Below are 6000 nucleotides of genomic sequence, written 5' to 3'. Positions count from 1 at the left end.
CAAGGTCCTTGCAGAGTAAGAACAGAAAAATCACAGATGGCTTTCAAACATGGTCTCACTATAACAACTAATGTGGTTTAATCACAAGGGTTCAGGTATTCTTTAGCACGTGAGAGGAATTTGAATTCTTATGCAATCTCAAAATGAAGTTCTCACAACTTCCATTTTCATTTTCTCTTATTTTATTTGCCACTCTGTCCTCTGAAGGATCTATAAATCTGGATTTCCTTGCAAAACAATAGTAGAGGAATATCCAGGATTTGATTTTCTTCACAAAAAGTGATTAGTCTGCATACTTTCTTAAAGAGGGATCCCGGCTAGCTCAGTCGGTAGAGCATGAGACTCTTAATCTCAGGGTCGTGGGTTTGAGCCCCACGTTGGGCAAAAAAGAGTAATTTTTGCCTGAATATTGCATTGACTCTCATAATATGGAGATTAATCTTGCATTAGACATGCAATAATTCCCAAAAATTGTCCAGGAATGGATTTCCTTCATAAAAAATGATTGGTCTGCATACCGTCTTGAAGAGGGAGCCTGGCTAGCTCTGTCGGTAGAGCATGAGACTCTTAATCTCAGGGTCGTGGGTTCGAGCCCCACGTTGGGCGAAAATGAGTAATTTTTGCTGGATTATTGCATTGACTCTCATAATCTGGTGATTATTCTTGCATTAGACATGCAATAACTATCAAAAATGGTATCTCCCTTGGTTTCTCATTGGTGGGAAATTTAACTTCAAGATTAGGTAGGGTATGAGTCTAGATGAACACACCGCAATATCACTCATATTCGAGTAGTAAACAGGCCAACCTGAACTGTAAAACATCCCATAAGTGGAGGTAAGGCATAAGTTAGGAGTGAACTGAACACTGTTATGGGCAATTGGACTTCAAATAAAGTGTGGAAGGCAGTGAGGTTACTTTTTTAATGTTATACAGATTAAACACACAGGGGAATTAGCTCAAATGGTAGAGCGCTCGCTTAGCATGCGAGAGGTAGCGGGATCGATACCTGCATTCTCCATTATAAAATGTGCATACATTTTATTTTTAACTTGTCATTGCCAAGGTCATTGCAGAGTAAGAACAGAAACATCACAGATGGCTTTCAAATATGGTCTCATTATAACAACTAAAGTGGTTTAATCAAAAGGGTTCAGGTATTCTTTAGCACGTGAGAGGAATTTGAATTCTTATGCAATATCAAAATGAAGTTCTCACAACTTCCATTTTCATTTTCTTTTATTTTATTTGACACTCTGTAATCTGAAGGATGTATAAATCTGGCTTTCCGTGCAAAACAAGAGTAGAGGAATATCCAGGATTTGATTTTCTTCACAAAAAGTGATTGGTCTGCATACTGTCTTAAGGAGGGAGCCCGGCTAGCTCAGTCGGTAGAGCATGAGACTCTTAATCTCAGGGTCAAGGGTTCGAGCCCCACGTTGGCCGAAAACAAGTAATTTTTGCCTGTATATTGTATTGACTCTCATAATATGGAGATTAATCCATTGTAAATCGTACAATTGTACTTGTAAATCATGCCAATAGAGTGGAACAGCAGCCTAGGATTCACCACTGCTTCATCTAATTTTCCAACAGATTGTAGACGTAAATTGGTTTTGATGGTACGCCTGTGCATGCTGAAATATTCAGAGCATATTCTGAATTTCAGTTAACACATCAGTAAGCATTTTGGCCATCAGTGAATTCAACCTTTTTTCTCAATCGGAATAGGCAAGGATAATGACAGATATATTTTACAATGTTAGAAAGTACATCATTTTATTTAATTGTGTGAATAAAAGGAATCGCCTCCCCGTCGGGGAATTGAACCCCGGTCTCCCGCGTGACAGGCGGGGATACTGACCACTATACTAACGAGGACTTATTGGCTTCAGTTAAACAGTGCTCATCTCCCTGGGGTTAAGGCATGCCCTCAATCAATTCTCAGTATTGTAATAGGCAGAATTGCTGCTTTTGGTTAGGACAAGTAATCTTTTTTCCTAAATTATTACAATACAGAAATTCCTAGCCAAAAACAATTAGTTTTATGAAGAAATTATTTCATTGAAATAAATATCTATCGATCTGTCTATCTAGCTATCTTTCTATTCATCAATATATATATTTATATATATATATATATTCACAGAAAAAACCATAGGTTTTACACACGTTATAGTTAGGAAGTAGCATTTAAAAAACCTATGAAATTCACTGAAAAAACCATAGGTTTGACACATGTTATAGTTAGCTGGAAATTTTACTGACATAAAACCAATGAAATTCCACGTTATAGTTAGTTGGACTCACTATAACTTGCGCGTGCATGCACTGCTGATGACGTCACATATTACATCACTCATGACATGGTCAGTGACATCACTCATGACATCACTGATGACACCATCCAGTGAATATGTGGTTTCTGAAAAATAAATACTAGTGAGTAATGTTTAAATATTTAAATATATATATTAGTGTTTCACTTTGTGTATAAGTGGCTACATGTGTTGGTAAGTAGCTACATGCGTATGTATATGGGTTATTAGATGTTTCTCTTAGTATCAGTATGAGTGTCTATATGGTTTGGTGGGGGTATTACTTAGCACATAGATGCATGAGTGACTGACTCTCTGTATGTGTTTTGAAGACAGCATATGTGCAGGACTGTATGGGTGGATGAGTGTGTATATGTGTTTGTTAGTGAGTGAATGACTGTCTCACTAGTGTCTTTATCAGTAACGACATATGTTTTAATCTAATATATGTGAATATTGATGTATATAAGTGAGTATATGTGAGAGTAAGAGATTGAAAGAGTTCCTGTTTAAATAAGTATGTGTTTCTATAAGTGATTGTTTAAGAGAATACATATGTGTAATTTTCAATAGAAGTAAGGTGGAAGTGTGTGTATAACTCTATATTCAAATAAATGGATGTTCAATAGTTTATTTGCACGTGTGAGTATGTCTGTGAGTAACTTTTCAATGATTGTCGGTGTGTAACAGGATGTATAGGTGTATCATTTCATATGATGAGTGAGTATATGTATGAGTGGATGTGTATATAGATGGTGGAATTACTGAATTACTTGTTGTAACTGATATGGGTATCTGCATTTTTTTTTAAATTTCAGTTTCTATTTTTGAATATGTGTTTCAAGGGTTACATTACAGTGAAAGGAGGTCTGTCACTATGTCACAAGGATGGTGTCATCAGTGATGTCACTGACCATGTCATGAGTGATGTAATATGTGACGTCATCAGCAGTGCATTGCACGCGCAAGTTATAGTGAGTCCAACTAACTATAACGTGGAATTTCATTGGTTTTATGTCAGTAAAATTTCCAGCTAACTATAACATGTGTCAAACCTATGGTTTTTTCAGTGAATTTCATAGGTTTTTTAAATGCTACTTCCTAACTATAACGTGTGTAAAACCTATGGTTTTTTCTGTGAATTTCATTGGTTTTTAAAATGCTAATTCAGAAAAATGTCGTGTATGCAACCTATACTTTTGGGAATAAAGTTCTGGCAATATTTTTTTCGAAAACAAGCCGTTTTCTTCACTGTTCAAGTTGCATAGAGACTCCTTGTAAAGCAATACAGAATTCGAAAGTCTGTACCTTGCCTTTTTTTAAACACATTAAAATTTGTCTGTAAATAAAAATAGCCTTACTAAACTTTCGTGCGCGACCCGGTGTGCGCACTCTCGGCAACAGTTGTCAATAAAATGGATATCGCATTTCCAGGCTTTCGTGCGCGACCGAGTGCGCGCACAGGCCTATATATTTCGTAAAAACCATGCGATTTGAACTTATTGAATTTCTTCATACACCCCTCAAAGAACTTATAGTACGTCAAAGAGACTGTACCTAGACTTATTTTTTATTCTTATGAAACTTTTAAGTAAATGGAGCCGAATGTCTTTTTAAACTTTCGTGCGTTACCGGATGTACGCACCTTGGTATTTTTTTTAGAAATATAAAACGTTTCATACTTTAACAATTGTGTGCTTAAATCCAGCTCAGAAGATATACAAAATCATGATGGTAGTTGGTTCAACCCGGACCGTTTATTAGAGGTAGATCGTCCGACTCCACCGGAAGACACCCCTAATAAAAAGGACATATATATAAAATGCGGACTAGCCGCTGTATCGTGCTAGCAAACTATAACATATAAATCGTTAGAAAAAACATGAAACTAGAGAGAGGAACCGAGCTCGACGCCATGATGGCTGCAAGACAGCTCGGCTCCGCCACCCACCCCGCCCAAAATAACGATAAACACTATGCAAATATTATAAATATATACAACACACCAGCAAAGTAACAGGATAAAACGTTTTATTAAATAACTATTTACATGGCAGCCTACTGCAACATGAAAACAACACTTCTAATTGCTTCTTAGTAGTTTCAATTCTGAAATTGAACACCCAGTACATCCAGAGGTCATGTCCGACAAGTTGTGTGGGGGGATGCCTTGCTAATGCCGCCACCCCCACCACCTTCTGTAGGAAGGACTCTGGATATCCTTGGTCCCTGAGAGGCTTCGATGTCCCTGCCTTGCACAAATGTCATAAGTTCTGGATGTTGAGAGCCATACTTCAGGGTCCAACAAGTTGTGTGGGGGGATGCCTTGCTAATGCCGCCACCCCCACCACCTTCTGTAGGAAGGACTCCGGATATACTTGGTCCCTGAGAGGCTTCGATGTCCCTGCCTTGCACAAATGTCATAAGTTCTGAATGTTGAGTGCCATACTTCAGGGTCCAAGAAACGCGGACTCGGAGGGGGCGCTTGGCTCCTACGTTCTACAGCAAAGTAACAACACTGTTTTCCCTCCAGAAACACCTGCCAATCCACAGCTCTGTTACATGTCTTTTTTTTCACACCCAATAGTACTTTTCGTTTAACATAAACATTAACATGCAACGTACTGTTCAATCTCCATTCTTACAATCAACCAATCATTTTTATTTTTTAAACCACACCCAGCCTCTTCCTTTTTCTTTATTTAGAATTTCAACTTCTAAGTACCATTCCACTTCCAGAACCGATCGGAGGACGACTACAAATCCCTTGAAAATGAAGGTCTGGCTAATAGGACACAGTTATATTCACTGGAGTGAAAAATATGCAGTAAGCAGACGAATTTGCAACTTCAGCTTACCAAATGTACACATAACATGGATTTCCAAAAGAGGATTGAAATGTCACCAATTGATTCCATTGGTGAAAACTTTTATGCATCTCCCAGAACCAGACCTTCTAATTGTGCACTGTGGTGGGAACGATCTAGGCACAATCACTGGGGTAGGTCTGGAAATGCTTCTAAAAGACACCTTTCGACAATTGATGACACTTTTTCCTCGATCTGCCTTGGTATATTCCAATATATGCCAAAGACAGAAATGGAATTGGTCCAATCACCATTGTGCACAATTTGAGAAAGCAAGGAGACATGTAAATAAATCTGTTTCTGCGTTCCTCAGAGATTATAGCATGGGTTCTATTTACCACAAGAACTTGCGATACCACATGCAAGACGTCTATAGGAGAGACGGTGTTCATTTCACGAATGAGGGAAACAGAATCTTCCTCTGCAACATCAGGCTCTGCATCGGTACTTACTTATAAATGCAGAAAACACTCAATTAACACAATGGCTCTTTTCAGAGCCACCTTATATCTAAGCACTCAAACTTCTGATTTATCTCCATTTTCACACTCTTGTAAAAAGGTGTGCGCGACCGAGTGCGCGCACCACGCAACTTTAAAAAAAATATATATATATATATTTTCGCCTTTAAGGGCCTTACTGCACACACTGAGAAAACCTACGCAGCAAAACAATCTCTACCTTCTCCCCTTTCCATATTCCAACGCTTTGAAATCAACAATATATTTACTCGCAATGACAAAATGGCGGTCAACACTTCCTGATTTCCTTCTAATCGAATGTTAACAGACGTCACGCAGCAAAATTCCGCTCGC

General features: G+C 38.2%; 1 non-coding gene across 1 annotated transcript; it reads right to left on the bottom strand.

Moving 5' to 3' along the window:
• Nucleotides 1-1809: 1809 nt before the first annotated feature.
• TRNAD-GUC (transfer RNA aspartic acid (anticodon GUC)) lies at nt 1810-1881 on the bottom strand. Its single transcript has one exon. It is a non-coding gene; the product is annotated as a tRNA-Asp (tRNA).
• Between the last annotated feature and the right edge of the window lie 4119 nt (nt 1882-6000).

Source organism: Lissotriton vulgaris, chromosome 1_1, assembly GCF_964263255.1.
Source record: "Lissotriton vulgaris chromosome 1_1, aLisVul1.2, whole genome shotgun sequence".
NCBI lineage: Eukaryota > Metazoa > Chordata > Amphibia > Caudata > Salamandridae > Lissotriton > Lissotriton vulgaris.
This window is presented reverse-complemented; position numbering and strand designations above follow the sequence as displayed.